Raw genomic sequence first — 16387 nt, forward strand, 5'->3', positions numbered from 1 at the left:
AAGAATACTGGTGTGGGTAGCCATTGCCTTCTCCAGGGGATCATCCCAACCCAGAGATCGAACCCAGGTCTCCTACACTGCAGACAGATTCTTTACCGTCTGAGCCACCAGGGAAGACCATCTCACCTCTTTTGTGGTTATAAATCATTGCTGCTGCTGCTGCTGCTAAGTTGCTTCAGTCGTGTCCGACTCTGTGTGACCCCATAGAGAGCATCCTACCAGGCTCCTCTGTCCCTGGGATTCTCCAGGCAAGAACACTGGAGTGGGTTGCCATTTCCTTCTCCAATGCATGAAAGTGAAAAGTGAAAGTGAAGTCGATCAGTCGTGTCCGACTCTTAGTGACCCCATGGACTGCAGCCTACCAGGCTCCTCCATCCATGGGAGTTTCCAGGCAAGAGTACTGGAGTGGGGTGCCATTGCCTTCTCATTATGGCACCTAATTTATGGGTTGGAACAGTTTCTTGACTCACATCAGTAATACATTATCAGCTCCTATTAGAGTCTGGCACTGTGTTAAGTTATGCTCAGTAAAAATTGTTCTCTTGTAATTGCATTTTTCAGGGCAAAATGGCCTTTCATCATCAAAATAATCAAGAGTCTTGGATCTCAGTACAGTCATAGGTGAGTGTCACCAATGAGTAGAACCCCAAATCAAGAACCCTGGCCCTGACAGGGGTGTTGGAGGAAGTCACCTGAGCAGGTACTCCTGATGCAAAAATCTAGAAACTGTAGAGATGTACTTATTAGTGTTTCCAAAACAGGATGCAGACAGTATGTTAAAAACTGTATGTTTTGCTTGGCCAAAAAGTTCATTTGGGTTTTTCTGTAAGATGTTATGGAAAAACCCAAATGAACTTTAAAATATGTGTGTGTGTGTGTGTGTGTGTGTGTATATATATATTTTTAAAATTTATTTGACTGCATTGAGTCTTAGTCATGTCATGTGTGATCTAGTTCCTGACCGTGGATGGAACTTGGACCCCTTGCATTGGGAGCTCTGAGTCTTAGCCACTAGTCCACCAGGGAAGTCCCTTGAATGAACTTTTTGGCCAAGCCAAATATTTTAACATATATTATAAAATATTCCTTGATAGCTCAGTTGGTAAAGAATCCGCCTGCAATGCAGGAGACCCCAGTTTGACTCTTGGGTCAGGAAGATCTGCTAGAGAAGGGATAGGCTACTCACTCCAGTATTCTTGGGCTTCCCTGGTGGCTCAGCTAGTAAAGAATCTGCCTGCAATACAGAAGACCTGGGTTCGATCCTTGAGTTGGGAAGATCCCCTGGAGAAGGGAAAGGCTACCCACTCCAGTATTCTGGCCTGGAGAATTCCATGGACTAAAGTCCATGGGGTCACAAAGAGTTGGACACGACTGAGTGACTTTCACTTTCACAGGTGGCTCAGTGGTGAAAAAATTCACCTGCTAATGCAGGAAATCTAGGACATACAGGTTTGATCCCTGAGTCAGGAAGATTCCCTGGAGAAGGAAATGGCAACCCACTCCAGTGTTCTTGCCTGGAAAATCCCATGGACAGAGAAGCCTGGCGGGCTACAACCCGTGGGGTCAAAAAGAGTCGGACACGACTGAGCAACTGAACACACACACACTTTACAAAATACATCGCGCACACACACACAAAAACAACTTTGCTGAGTTTAACAAAAGAGCCAATTAAGAGTCACTTCCAAGTCAACAGGAGTATTAGCAACAACCATGAAGATGAACGGGAATGGCTCATTTTGGGAGACTGCTTCCTTGATAAGGGAGTGATATTTGGTAAAGGACGACTATCTCTGCTGTTGGGCACGACTATCTCTGCTGTTGGGCATCTGGACCAACCTGGGCTGTGAACTTTGATACCCAAAAGAGGTAGAAGAAAGATCACATGCTTATCCCCACTCAGAGACTTAGCAAGCCAGTAGTTTTCTTCTTCCTGCTGCAGGACTTAAGTGATGAGAGAGCAATTTGGCTAATGAGGAACTTTGGAGATAACACTCCAAGGGCCAGAAAAAACAAAACAAAACAAAACACAAAACTGTAAATTTGCCCCCTGTCCCATATCAGTACAATCTTACACTTACAAGACCGGATAGGAAGATACCTTGTTACTTCTTAGAGAATGTGTCTTATCTGGAAACTGCACACATGACTGTCTCCTTGAAATTTTCAAACATCTATTTGTCTTCAACATCTACCTCCTGGGGAGAAACTCACCCCCTGTAGTCTTCTATAGGGCCATCCTGGAGATACGGAAACCCTTGTAATTTCTAGAGGAAAGGGAAAACATTATTATTATTATCATTATCAGTATTATTCTCATTTGGATGTGGTCTTGGGTTAATTAAGCAGGAAATCTAAACCAATGGTTCTCAAAATGTATCCCTAGGACTGCCCTGGTGGTCCAGGAGTTAAGACTCTATGCCTCCACTTCAGGGGCCTCAGGTTCAATCCCTAGTCAGGGAGCTAAGATCTTGCATGCTGTGCCAAAAATTAAATAATAAAAAAAGAAAAAGAAATGTGTCGGGACTTCCCTGCTGATCCAGTGGCTAAGACTTCATGCTCCCAATGCAGGGGGCCCAGGTTCAATCCCTGGTCAGGGAACTAGGTCCCACAAGCTCCAATTAAAGATCTCACACTAAGACCTGGTGCAGCCAAATAAATAAATAAATGTGTATGTTTGTATTAGTCGCTCAGTTGTGTCTGACTCTTTTGCAAACCTATGGACTGTATCCCACCAGGCTCCTCTGTCCATGGGATTCTCCAGGCAAGAAGACTGGAGTGGGTTGCCATTTCCTTCTCCAGGGGATCTTCCCCACCCAGGGTCTGAGCCCAGGTCTCTTACACTGCAGGCAGATTCTTTACATCTGAGCCACCAGGGAATCCCAAAGAAATACATAGAAATAAATAAATATTAGAAAAATAATGTATCCCTTAAATAATGTGACCAGCAGCCAGAGCTGGGTTTGTGGGTGTGCAATGAGAAGGGCCACAGAGGACCCTGCTCTTGGTTGAATGCTCTGCTATCACTGTCTTGACATTTTCACAACTTGGGGTTCCAAATTTTCATTTTGCGCTGGGACCTGAAAATTATGTAGCAGGTTCTACCAGTTGTATCAGCATTACCTGGGGAATTCTTTGAAATGCAGTTTCTTGGACTTCACCTAGAGATGCTGAAACTGGGGTGGCACCCAGCAATCTCTGTTTTAAGAAACCCTCCAGGTGACTCTGACACATGGTCAAGACTGAGAGTCACTGTCTAATGGGCCTCTCGATTTTTCTGGCCTATTCCCAAGTCCCTTGGCACCAGGTTTGCCATTGCTCCTGGCTCTGCTGAGCCCATTCTCTTGCCCTGAAATTTTATGGACCAATTTGCTATTTGAAGGAAATCAATACTTCCTAATATTTTCTGAGAATTTCAGATTGCTCCAATGCATCCCTTTATTTCAGGAAGGGAAGGAGGAGACCTGTGCTATTGACTCTGATGTGATTCTACCAAGAACAGGAGGAGGTAAGATCTGAGTCTCCATGAATGGTGTTAAATATTCCCTGATCTGCAGAATTCCCTGACTGAGGGAGAAGCCTGAAACAGAAGTGGGGGTCGGGCTGTGTTCCTAAGAACATCCATGAAGTTCAAGAAATGAGGGGGCAGCTGGCTGATTTCTCAAAGCATAGAGGACAAGCGCATGAGTAAGCAAAACAGAAAGAGTTTCTTCAGTACTTCTTATAAATTCATTTATTTTCTAATAGTGACAAAATATAGAAAATAAAATGTACCCTTTTAACTATTTTAAGTATGCAGTTCAGTGGCATTGAGTTCAATTCCATTTTTTTTTTAATTTTTTTTTTTTCAATTCCATTTTTGTGTAACCATTACCACCGTTCATCTCCAGAACAGTTTTCATCTTTCAAAAGTGGGAAACACATGTATACCTGTGGCGGATTCATTTTGATATATGGCAAAACCAATACAATATTGTAAAGTTAAAATAAAATAAATTAAAAAAAAAAAAGTGATTCTTGGTCCCCTTGAAACACTAAACACCTCCCCCCCATACTGCCATCCTCCCATCCCCTGACAACTACCCTTCTTCTTTTTTAAATTTATGAATCGAAACCTTTCATTTTGTTAGGTTGTTGTTCTTTGGTTGCTGAGTCACGTCTGACTCTGCGACCCCATGGACTGTAGCCCACAAGGCTCTATGGGATTTCCCAGGCAAGAATACTGGGGTGGGTTGCCATTCCTTTTCCCAGGGATCTCCCTGACCCAAGGGATCGAACTTAGATCTCCTGTGTTGGTAGGCAGATTCTTTACTGCTGAGCCACCAGGAATCACATTTGTTGGGGAGGTACAAATCATTTTTATAATGAAAAAGATAAATCATAGTACCTTCCTCTAAAAGAAAGGAAAATTACCAAATATTAGAGAATAACCACAATGGTTTCAGATTTATGATACCAAGAGTTAGAAAATATCATTAGGCCTTTGAGAAATCTTGGTCAAGGAAAATCAAGCAAAAAGAAAGGTAATTTTTTGAAGAGATTCGTTTATGTGGCTCAAAATTCAAAAGGTACCAAAAACAGTGAAAAATGTCCCTTTTATTCCTATTTCTTAGCAGTAAAGTCCTCTTTTTGAGGCTAACATTGCACTAATTTTGTATGGATTCTTGAAGAGAAATTTTATGCACAGATAGACATCTATGTTACTTCCTCAACTCTTGTCTGCACACTAGTAATCATACTGTTTTTTTAACCTAGCAAAATAGCTTGCAGATTGTTCCCCACAGTGCAATAGTGTTAGAATATTTAAAGGAATGGATAATGATATTATTTTTTACCTTGAGATAGAAGAGAATCTGAGCTTATAATTTCCAGCAATACCTGAGATTTGCAAATCTGAGCAGGCTCAGTATAAGGTTAACCACAGAGTTAAAAATCCTCTGAGAAAATAAAGTCATCCAACTAGGCTTGAGAGCTTCCCTGTTAGCTCAGCTGGTAAAGAATCTGCCTGCTATGCAGAACTGGGGGAGACCCTGGTTCAATTCTGGGTCAAGAAGATCCTCTGGAGAAGGGATAGGCTACCCACTCCAGTATTCTGGCCTGGAGAATTCCATGGACTGTATAGTCCATGGGGTCTCAAAGAGTCAGACATGACTGAGCCACTTTCATTTTCACTTCTTAACCAGGCTTGATGTGTATAAAGAACTGACTAGAATTTAATCATAGATTTTAAAATGCCTTGGGATTTCCCTGGTGGTGCAGTGACTAAAACTCTGTGCTCCTAATGCAGGGGGCCCAGGTTCGATTCCTAGTCTGGCAACTAGATCCCACATACTTCAACTAAGAGTTTGCATGTCACAGCTAAAGATCCCAAGTGCTGCAACTAAGACCAGGTGCAGCCAAATAAATAAAATAAATAAATTAATACTAAGAAAATAAAGTGCTGGAGGCATGATGCATGCATGTGTGCTAAGTTGCTTCAGTCGTGTCCGACTCTTTGTGTCCCTATGGACTGTAGCTTGCCAGGCTCCTTAGTCTATGAGATTCACTAGGCAAGAATACTGGAGTAGGTTGCCATGCCCTCCTCCAGGGGATCTTCCCGACCCAGGGATCACACCCACATCTCTGACATTTCCTGCATTGGTAAGCGGGTTCTTTACCACTAGCACCACCTGAGAAGCCCATGATGGTTCCTAGAAAAAAACAATAGCACTTGTTTTCATTTTTTTATTGTAGTATTGGAAAAAAATGTACAGTATTTAGAAGTTATTCAAAAATTACTTGGAGAAGGAGGAAATGAGTAGAGGAACTTGAAGTGAAGAATTATTTACATTAAAAAAATTTTTTTTGGCTGCCTCACCCGGCATGCAGGTTCCTAGTTCCCCGACCAGGGGTCGAACCTGTGCCCCTTGCAGTGGAAGCATGGAGTCTTAATTCCTGGGCCACCAGGGAAGTCCCTAAATATTTTTAGAATTTAAGGCATAGAAGAAAATTTCTCTCAAACAAATGATGTCTGTGTATCCACTTCATAGTAACTCATGTCTATATTTTCCAGTACACTTATCAACAACATAGAATCAGAAAACCAGACAGACGTCTCAGAATTCCTCCTCCTGGGCCTCTCTGATAATGCAGACCTGCAGCCCCTCCTGTGTGGGCTCTTCCTGTCCATGTACCTGGTCACCATGCTCGGGAATCTGCTCATCATCCTGGCCGTCAGCTCTGACCTCCACTTCCACACTCCCATGTACTTCTTCCTCTCCCACGTCCTTTGCTGACATCTCTTTCATCTCCACTATAGTCCCCAAGATGCTGTCGAGCATCCAGACAGAGAACAAAGCCATCACCTATGCAGGCTGCCTCACTCAGATGTATTTTTCATGGTTTTCATTTGTACGGACAATTTACTCCTGACCATCATGGCCATCTGCCACCCACTGTATTATGTGATCATCATGAACCCCTGTCTCTGTGGTCTGCGGCTGCTTCTCTCTTTGTTCGTTAGCATTCTGAATGCCCTGATCCACAGTCTGATGGTGTTGCAGCTGTCCTTCTGCACAGACTTGAAAATCTCCCACTTCTATGAACTTGCTCAGATCCTCAAACTTGCCTGTTCTGATACTCTTATCAAGGACATCCTGGTGTATCTGGTGACTAAGCTGTTACATGTTGGTCCTCTCTCAGGCGTAGTTTCCTCTTACATGCAGATTGTCTCCTTCATCCAGGGAATCCCATCCATTGGTGGGAGGTATAAAGCTTTTTCCACCTGTGGATCTCACCTCTCTGTCATTTTCTTAAATTATGAGACCTGTGTTGGGATCTACCGTAGTTCTGCAGCTACTCTCTCTCCCCCAGGAAGAGGGAAGTGTGATGTACACTGTGATTATTCCAATGATGAACCCCTTCATCTACAACCTAAGGAACAGAGACATAAAGGTAGCCTTGAGGAAATTCATCTCCAGAACGTTTTCTTTTTCATGATTCTGTCATCAACTTTTGGTGTGGGCTTCTAGAATGAGTCAAAGGGAATGAAATATTGGGTATGCCAGAATTTCTGTTTCTTTCAAAATTTAATTCTAGTAAAGTTTTCAAGTCACGTATCTTTGCATTAAATCCTACTATCCTGGGAATTCCCTAGCAGTCCAGTGGTTAGGACTCCATGCTTCCACTTCAAGGGGAATGGGTTTGATCCCTGATCAGGGAACTAAGATCTCCCAGTTTGCTGAAATGCACACTCCCCAAAAAATCCTTCTATCTTGTGTTTTACTACCTGTCATTTATCAAGCAACTTAACTGAGTTCAGTTTGATATCTATAAAATAGGCAAAATATTACATACTTAATAGTGAAACAGGAAATATATGTGTACAGAAATTTATCTAGATTAAGCACTAGTAAAATCAAATGTGTAATTATCAGGTGCCAACAGAAGTCAATTAATCTCCATAAAGCTGGAGGAAAAAAATCATTATTATCAGGTGTGCAGTTCATGTGTTTGTATACTTGTGAACACGCATTTGCTTTAGCATTATACATTGATAAGCCAATTCTCATTTCATCCTCTTCCTTTTGAGTCATCTTCATTTTCCTCATTTATACAGATACATTGATTAGAATAAAGTGAATTGAGAGTTTTTTTTTCATCCATAAGTTATATAGAAATGCGTTTCTTCGTTTCCAAATATGTGGAGGATCTATTTTTATCCCTTTGTTAGTGGCTTTTAGTATCATTGCATTGTGGCTAGAGAACATACTCTGCACAATTTAAATTCTTTGAAATTTAAGTGTGGAATGCAGCACTTGTGCTCAAACTTAGTAGATGATCTGTTTGTGCTTAAAGATTATTTCAGCAGTGATCAAGTGCATTTTCTGTATATGCCCACCCATTAGGTCAATCATGTTGAAATCTGACTTTTTTGTCTCCTTGTTGTATCAATCATCAAGTCAGTTCAGTTCAGTTCAGTTCAGTCACTCAGTCGTGTCCAATTCTTTGTGACCCCATGAATCGCAGCACGCCAGGCCTCCCTGTCCATCACCAACTCCCGGAGTTCACTCAGACTCATGTCCATTGAGTCGATGATGCCATCCAGCCATCTCATCCTCTGTCTTCCCCTTCTCCTCCTGCCCCCAATCCCAGCCAGCATCAGAGTCTTTTCCAATGAGTCAACTCTTCGCATGAGGTGGCCAGAGTACTGGAGTTTCAGCTTTAGCATCATTCCTTCCAAAGAAATTCCAGGGCTGATCTCCTTCAGAATGGACTGGTTGTATCTCCTTGCAGTCCAAGGGACACTCAAGAGTCTTCTCCAACACCACAGTTCAAAAGCATCAATTCTTTGGTGCTCAGCTTTCTTCACAGTCCAACTCTCACATCCATACATGACCACAGGAAAAACCATAGCCTTGATTAGACGAACCTTTGTTGGCAAAGTAATGTCTCTGCTTTTGAATATGCTATTTAGGTTGGTCATAACTTTCCTTCCAAGGAGTAAGTGTCATTTAATTTCATGGTTGCAGTCACCATCTGCAGTAGATGATCTGTTTGTGCTTAAAGATCATTTTGGCAGTGATCAAGTACATTTTCTGTATATGCCCACCCATTAGGTCAATCAGCTATTTGTTGTTATTCAGTTGCTAAGTGGTGTCTGATGCTTTGCAACCCCATGGACTGCAGTGCCCCAGGATTCCCTGTCCTTTACTATCTCCCAGAGGCAGATATGAGTATACATGTATCCCCTCCTTCTTGAACCAAATCACCCCACCCACCCGACACATTGAATTTGATTATTTTTGCTCATAGTTCAATCATTAGATACTGAGTACAAATTCAGAATTGTTATATCTTTCCTGTGCATTCAGTCTTTTATCTTTATGAAGCTGCCTTTGTTATCCCTGGGTGTATTATTGCATTAAAATCTACTTTGTCTGATAGTGAAAAGTGAAAGTGAAAGTTAGTTGCTCAGTAGTGTCTGACTCTTTGCAGCCCCATGGACTATAGACCACCAGGCTCTTTTGTCCATGGAATTCTCCAGGCAAGAATCTTGGAGTGGGTTGCCATTCCCTTCTCCAAGAGAAAAAATTTTAGAGAAAAAATTGTAGCCTTAAAAAGTGTGTTAAAGCTTGAAATTTTATTTAATAAACATAGTAAGAATAAATGTAGCAAACTCAAAGAATAAAGCAGGAAACAATGATCACAAAAGAACAAATTAAATTAATTTTGAAGAAGTGGAGTAGTAGAGAGAAAAAAACTGAAATTTGGTTTCTTGAAAAAATACTAATAAAGCAATCTCTAGCAAGAATGATAAATTTAAAAGTTTACACAAATTAGTATTGGTATTAATTAGTATTAGTATTAATTGCCAGTCCAGAAGTTAATTCAGAAAGGTGAATTCTCCAGGCCAGAATACTGGGGTGGGTTGCTATGTCCTCCTCCAGGGGATCTTCCCAACCCAAGGATCAAACTCAGGTCTCTTATGTCTCCTGCATGAGCAGCTGGTCTGTTTACCATTAGCGCCACCTGGGAAGCCCAGAAAGGTGGGACATGGATGTTTATTATATTAGGGTCCTGCCCTCTTTGTGTTCAAAATATTCCACAATATGGAGAAGGAAATGACAACCCACTCCTGTTTTCTTGCCTGGGAAATCATAAGAACAGAAGAGCCTGATGGGCTACAGTCCATGGGGTCACAAAGAGTCAGACAACTGAAGTGACTTAGCACACACACATGCATGTCATAGTCCAGGCATTGCCTATCGCCCCTGTATTCTGTGTAGTGTGCTTGAACAGGTACCAGTTCTCTCCTCTTCTAGTGCATCTTATTCCAAGTGACTCATACATTCTTGCTTTGAACAGGCTTGATACTTGAAATCCCAGCAGTTGAAGCAGTGGCAGGGTCAAAATGTGAAATCAACAGAATGAATGCCTTTAGCAGTGGTTGGAGAGAACAAGACTCCTACTCACACATGGTCAAAATAGATGGATGCACAATGGATCAAAGTCATGGCTGGTCTAGGGACAGTTTCCATGGAAGGCATGGGCTTCCTTGAGGCCTCGTATCCCCAGCCACCCCAAGATTCTCCAATTGCTTTTCCTTATCTGGTTGATGTTATTATTCCTCCCTTTGGCATTTCCTGGGCTTCCCTAGCGGCTCAGCTGGTAAAGAATCCGCCTGCAATGCGAGAGACCTGGATTCAATCCCTGGGTTGGGAAGATCTCTTGGAGAAGGAAAAGGCTACCCACTCCAGTATTCTGGCTTGGAGAATTCCATGGACTACAGTCCATGGGGTTGCAAAGAGTCGGACACGACAGAGTGACTTTCACTTCACTTCTCCAAGGGATCTTCCTGACGTGGGGTTTGAACCTGGGTCTACTATATTGCAGGCAGAGTCTTCACTATCTGAGATAGTAATGCACCATAGTTACCCAAGGTTTTTCTGGCATCTCCCAGGTGGTGAGCAACCTGGCTGTAGCCCACACTGGTTTGCTTTCAGTTCCTCCCTATTCCCCAGAGACATTCCTTTGGGGTGCTAGCCTAAAAGGAGATCCTTACCCTCACTGTTCACCCCTGATCCTGCAGCACTTAAAGCTCACACTGGTCCCTCAGCTTCCCTTGTAGACCACCTCAAGGGTGAAACCAGCACCAGTGTCTGACTCACCACACTCTGGAGCCCTTTCTTCTAGTATACATGCAGCATTTTCTTTTTTTGTGTAAGTTTAATGTGTACAAGGTACTAATTTGCAAAATGCTCATATCTTGCAAAACGGTTACATTCATAGTATTAGCCATCATCTCTACCATACCACATAATTACCACATTTTTTTGTAGTAAGAACATTTATGATTTACTTTCTTAGCAACTTTCAAGTATAAAATACATTTTTTTGCTTTCCTTAATATTTTAATATAATTTGTTTCCTCTATAATTCTATGTATTTTATTAAATGTGTAAAAATACTAAACTATTAAATGCATATAAATATAAATTACTCTAAGAAGGGGTTGATAAAGTTTTGCTTTTGTTGTTTTTTGTTGTTTTGGCCACACCCTGTAGCGTGTGGGTTTGCCAGGTTGCCTTAGAGGTAAAGAACCGCCTGCCAATGCAGGAGACATAGAGACACAGGTTTGATCCCTGGATTGGGAAGATCCCCTGGAGGAAGAAATGGCAACTCACTCCAATATTCTTGCCTGGAGAATCCCATGGACAGAGGAGCCTGGCAGGTTACAGTCCACGGGATCACAAAGGGTTGGACGTGACTGAGCAACTGAGCACACACACAATGGTATCTTATAGTAAACTAGGCATTTATATGCATGGCTCAAATATTAACATATAAAAGTGAGTGATAATAGCAAATTTTACCTGTGCTGCTGGAAAATGCTGAGAAGATGCTGTCATGCTGTACCACGTGGAATCTTAGTTCCCTGACCAGGGTGGAACCCTTTTGTCCCTCTGCATTGGAAGCACAGAGTCTTAACCATGGGACTAACAGGGAAATTCCACAAGTGAAGCCTTCTGGGAGGAGCAAGACTCATTATTGCCTGGAATTACCCTTTGACTTTTGAGTCCAAGGAGACTTTTTGCCATGTGTAGTGTCTCCCTTGGGAGAAGGCAATGACACCCCACTCCAGTACTCTTGCCTGGAAAATCCCATGGACAGAGGAGCCTGGTAGGCTGCAGTCCGTGGGGTCACTAAGAGTCGGACACGACTGAGTGACTTCACTTTCACTTTTCACTTTCACATACTGGAGAAGGAAATGGCAACCCACTCCAGTGTTCTTGGCGGGAGAATCCCAGGGACGGGGCTTCTGTCTATGGGGTCGCACAGAGTCAGACACGACTGAAGTGACTTAGCAGTAGCAGCAGTGTCTCCCTTATCCTTTACTCAGACAGGGTTTTTGCTTCTCTTTGTCCTTGTCATGGTTATTCCCTTGAGGTGTTTACGAGAGAAAAAAAATGGCTATTTACCCTGTTTCCATTGTTACTTGCATTTTTTAGATCAATCAGGGGGCTGTTTGTAAATTCCTCAACTGGAGCCCACCTATCTCTTGCCTCAGGAAATGCAAAGTGGAGGCTTGTTGTTCAGTTGCTCAGTCCTGTCCGACTTTGCAACCCCATGGACTGCAGCACACCAGGCTTCCCTGTCCTTCACTGTCTCCCGGAGCTTGCTCAAACTCATATCCATTGAGTTGGTGAAGCCATCCAACCATCTTGTCCTCTGTTATTCCCTTCTCCTCCTGCCTCCAATCCTTCTCAGCATTAGGGTCTTTTCTAATGAGTCAGTTCTTTGCATCAGGTGGCCAGAGTATTGGAACTTACTCAGCATCAGTCCTTCAAATGAATATTCAGGATTGATTTCTTTTAGGATTGACTGATTGGATCTCCTTGCAGTCCAAGGGACTCTCAAGAGTCTTCTCCAACACCACAGTTCAAAAGCATTAATTTTTTAGTGTTCAGCCTTCTTCATGGTCCAACTCTCACATCCGTACATGACTACTAGAAAAAGCATAGCTGTGACTATACAGCGCTTTGTTGGCAAAGTAATGTCTCTGCTTTTTAATATGCTGTCTGGGTTTGTCATACCTTTTTTTCCAAGGAGCAAGTGTCTTTTAATTTCATGGCTGCAGTTACCATCTGCAGTGATTTTGGAGCCCCCCAAAATAGTCTGTCATTGTTTCCATTGTTTCCCTATCTATTTGCCATGAAGTGTTGGGACTGGATGCCATGACCTTCATTTTTTGAACGTTGAGTTTTAAGCCAGCTTTTTCACTCTCTTCTTTGACCTTCATCAAGAGGCTCTTTAGTTCCTCTTTGCTTTCTTACATAAGGGTGGTTTCATCTGCATATCTGAGGTTAAAGAGGAGGCTGGCTAATTTTAAATGTCCAACTGGAGTCCATTTATTTCTTGCCTCAAACCTAATAGGTTGGGGTTCAGGGAGCTTCCAGGTTGGAACGAAAGAACTCATCTATGTGCTCGGACAGTGGAGCTCCCTAAACTCTCAGAGAACAGAATTTCCTGTGCTAAAGACCCTCTGGACCCTGACCTGTGTATATATCTATCTGATAGTACATTCGTATTCTTTAGTATCCTTTATAATAAAGCAGTGATCTAATAACTTATTTTCTTGAGTTCTGCGAGCTACTCTAGCAAATTGAGCAAATCAAGGATGGCTTTGCGGGAACTTGCAATGTATAACCAATTAGTCAGACTTATTCTCAAAAGGTGTGCTGCTATTTTACCATTACCCTATTGCCACACCCTGACTCTGCCTCCAATCGTCATTCTATTCACGTTTGGCACCAGATAAAGTCTTTTCTGGGAGATTATCCTGTGCATTTTGAGAAGTTTAGCTGCACCCCCAGATGACACCACTAGATGCCAGTAGCACTCCACCCAAAACCAGTTGTGCCATTTAACAAAAGTCTCCAGTTCAGTTCAGTCGCTCAGTCGTGCCCGACTTTTTGTGACTCCACTGACTGCAACACGCCAGGCTTCCCTGTCTATCATCAACTCCTGGACCTTACTCAAACTCATGTCCATTGAGTCGATGATGCCATCCAAACATGTCATCCTCTGTCGACCCCTTCTCTTCCCGCCTTCAATCTTTCCCAGCATCAGGATCTTTTCCAATGAGTCAGCTCTTCGCATCAGGTGGCCAAAGTATTGGAGTTTCAGCATCAGTCCTTCCAATGAATATTCAGGATTGATTTCTTTTAGGATTGACTGGTTGGATTCCTTGCAATCCAAGGGACTCTCAAGAATCTTCTGCAAAACCACAGGTATACCTGTGGCGGATTCATTTCGATATTTGGCAAAACTAATACAATATTGTAAAGTTAAAAAAAAAAAAAAAAAAGCGTCAATTCTTTGGTGCTCAGCCTTTAAGCTCCAAATCTCACATCCATAAATGACTACTGGAAAAACCATAGCTTTGACTAGATGGACCTTTTTTGGCAAAGTAATGTCACTGCTTTTTAATATGCTGTCTAGGATTGTCAGGAAGCAACAGTTAGAACTGGACATGGAACAACAGACTGGTTCCAAATAGGAAAAGGAGTACGGTCAAGGCTGTATATTGTCACCCTGCTTATTTAACTTATGTGCAGAGTACATTTAGAGAAACGCTGGATGAAGCACAAGCTGGAATCAAGATTGCCGGGAGAAATATCAATAACCTCAGATATGCAGGTGACACTGCCTTTATGGCAGAAAGTGAAGAGGAACTAAAAAGCCTCTTGATGAAAGTGAAACAGAAGAGTGAAAAAGTTGGTATAAAGCTCAACATTCAGAAAATGAAGATCATGGCATCCGGTCCCATCACTGCATGGGAAATAGATGGGGAAACAGTGGAAACAGTGTCAGACTTTATTTTTGGGGGCTCCAAAATCACTGCAGATGGTGACTGCAGCCATGAAATTAAATGACGCTTACTCCTTGGAAGGAAAGTTATGATCAACCTAGACAGCATATTCAAAAGCAGAGACATTACTTTGCCAACAAAGGTCCGTCTAGTCAAGGCTATGGTTTTTCCAGTAGTTATGTGTGGAAGGATGTGAGAGTTGGACTATAAAGAAAACTGAGCACCAAAGAATTGATGCTTTTGAACTGTGGTGTTGGAGAAGACTCTTGAGAGTCCCTTGGATTGCAAGGAGATCCAATCAGTCAATCCTAAAGGAAATCAATCCTGAATATTCATTGGAAGGACTGATGCTAAAGCTGAAACTCCAATACTTTGGCCACCTGAGGTGAAGAGCTGACTTATTTGAAAAGACCCTGATGCTGGGAAAGATTGAGGGCAGGAAGAGAAGGGGACGACAGAGGATGAGATGGTTGGATGGCATCACGAACTCAATAGACATGAGTTTCTGTAAGCTCCGGGAGTTGGTGATGGATAGGAGGCCTGGCGTGCTGCAGTCCATGGGGTCACAGAATCGGACATGACTGAATGACTGAACTAAGGCTTGTCATAGCTGTTCTTTAAAGGAGCAAGTGTCTTAATTTCATGGCTGCAGTCACAATCTTCATTTTGGAGCCTCCCAAAATAAGTCTGTCACTGTTTCCATTGTTTCCCCATCTATATGCCATGAAGTGATGGTACCAGGTGCCATGACCTTCATTTTTTGAATGTTGAGTTTTAAACCACTTTTTTCACTCTCCTCTTTGACTTTCATCAAGTGGCTCTTTAGTTCCTCTTTGCTTTCTGCCATAAGGGTGGTGTCATCTGCATATCTGAACTTATTGATATTTCTCCCTGATATCTTGATTCCAGCTTGTGCTTTATCCAGTCTGGCATTTTGCATGATGTACTCTGCATATAAGTTAAATAAACAGGGTGACAATACATAGCCTTTGCAAATTTGTAACCAGTCTGTTGTTCCATGTCTGGTTCTAACTGTTGCTTCTTGACCTGCATACAGGTTTCTCAGGAGGCAGGTAAGGTGGTCTGGTGTTCCCATCTCTTGAAGAATTTTCCATAGTCTGTTGTTGTGATTCACACAGTCAAAGGCTTTGGTGCAGTCAGTGAAATAAGACTTTTTTTTTTAATTCTCTTGCTTTTTTGATGATCCAGCAGATGTTGGCAATTTGATCTCTAGTTCCTCTGCCTTTTCTAAATCCAGCTTGAAGATCTGGAATTTCATGGTTCATGTGCTGTGAAGCCTGACTTGGAGAATTTTGAGCATTACTTTGCTAGTGTGTGAGATGAGTGCAATTGTTCAGTAGTTTGAGCATTCTGTGGCATTGCTTTTCTTTGAGATTGGAATGAAAACTGACTTTTTCCAGTCCTGTGGCCACTGCTGAGTTTTCCAAATTTGCTGGCATATTGAGTGAAGCACTTTCACAGCATCATCTTTCAAGATTTGAAATAGCTCAATTGGAATTCCATCGCCTTGTTCCTAGTAATGCTTCCTAAGGCCCACTTGACTTCATGCTCCAGAATGTCTGGTTCTAGGTGAGTGATCATACCATCATGACTATCTGGGTTGTGAAGATCTTTTTTATATATTTCTTCTGTGTATTCTTGCCACCTCTTCTTAATATCTTCTGCTTCTGGTAGGTCCATACCATTTCTGTCCTTTATTGAGCCCATCTTTGCATGAAATGTTCCCTTGGTATCTCTAATTTTCTTGAAGAGATCTCTAGTCTTTCCCATTCTATTGTTTTCCTCTATTTCTTTGCATTGATCACTGAGGTAGGCTTTCTTATCTCTCCTTGCTATTCTTTGGAATTCTGCATTCAAATGGGTATATCTTTCCTTTTATCCTTTGTTTTTCACTTCTCTTCTTTTTTCAGCTATTTGTAAGGCCTCCTCAGACAGCCATTTTGCTTTTTTGCATTTCTTTTTCTTGGGGATGGTCTTGATCCCTGTTTCCTGTACAATGTTATGAACCTCCAT

At 42.2% G+C, this 16387-nt stretch overlaps 1 pseudogene; it reads left to right on the forward strand.

Moving 5' to 3' along the window:
• Positions 1–6035: 6035 nt before the first annotated feature.
• LOC109560916 (olfactory receptor 7A10-like) lies at positions 6036–6978 on the forward strand (annotated as a pseudogene).
• The last annotated feature ends 9409 nt before the right edge of the window (positions 6979–16387 follow it).

Source organism: Bos indicus, chromosome 7 (genome assembly GCF_029378745.1).
Source record: "Bos indicus isolate NIAB-ARS_2022 breed Sahiwal x Tharparkar chromosome 7, NIAB-ARS_B.indTharparkar_mat_pri_1.0, whole genome shotgun sequence".
NCBI classification, from domain to species: domain Eukaryota; kingdom Metazoa; phylum Chordata; class Mammalia; order Artiodactyla; family Bovidae; genus Bos; species Bos indicus.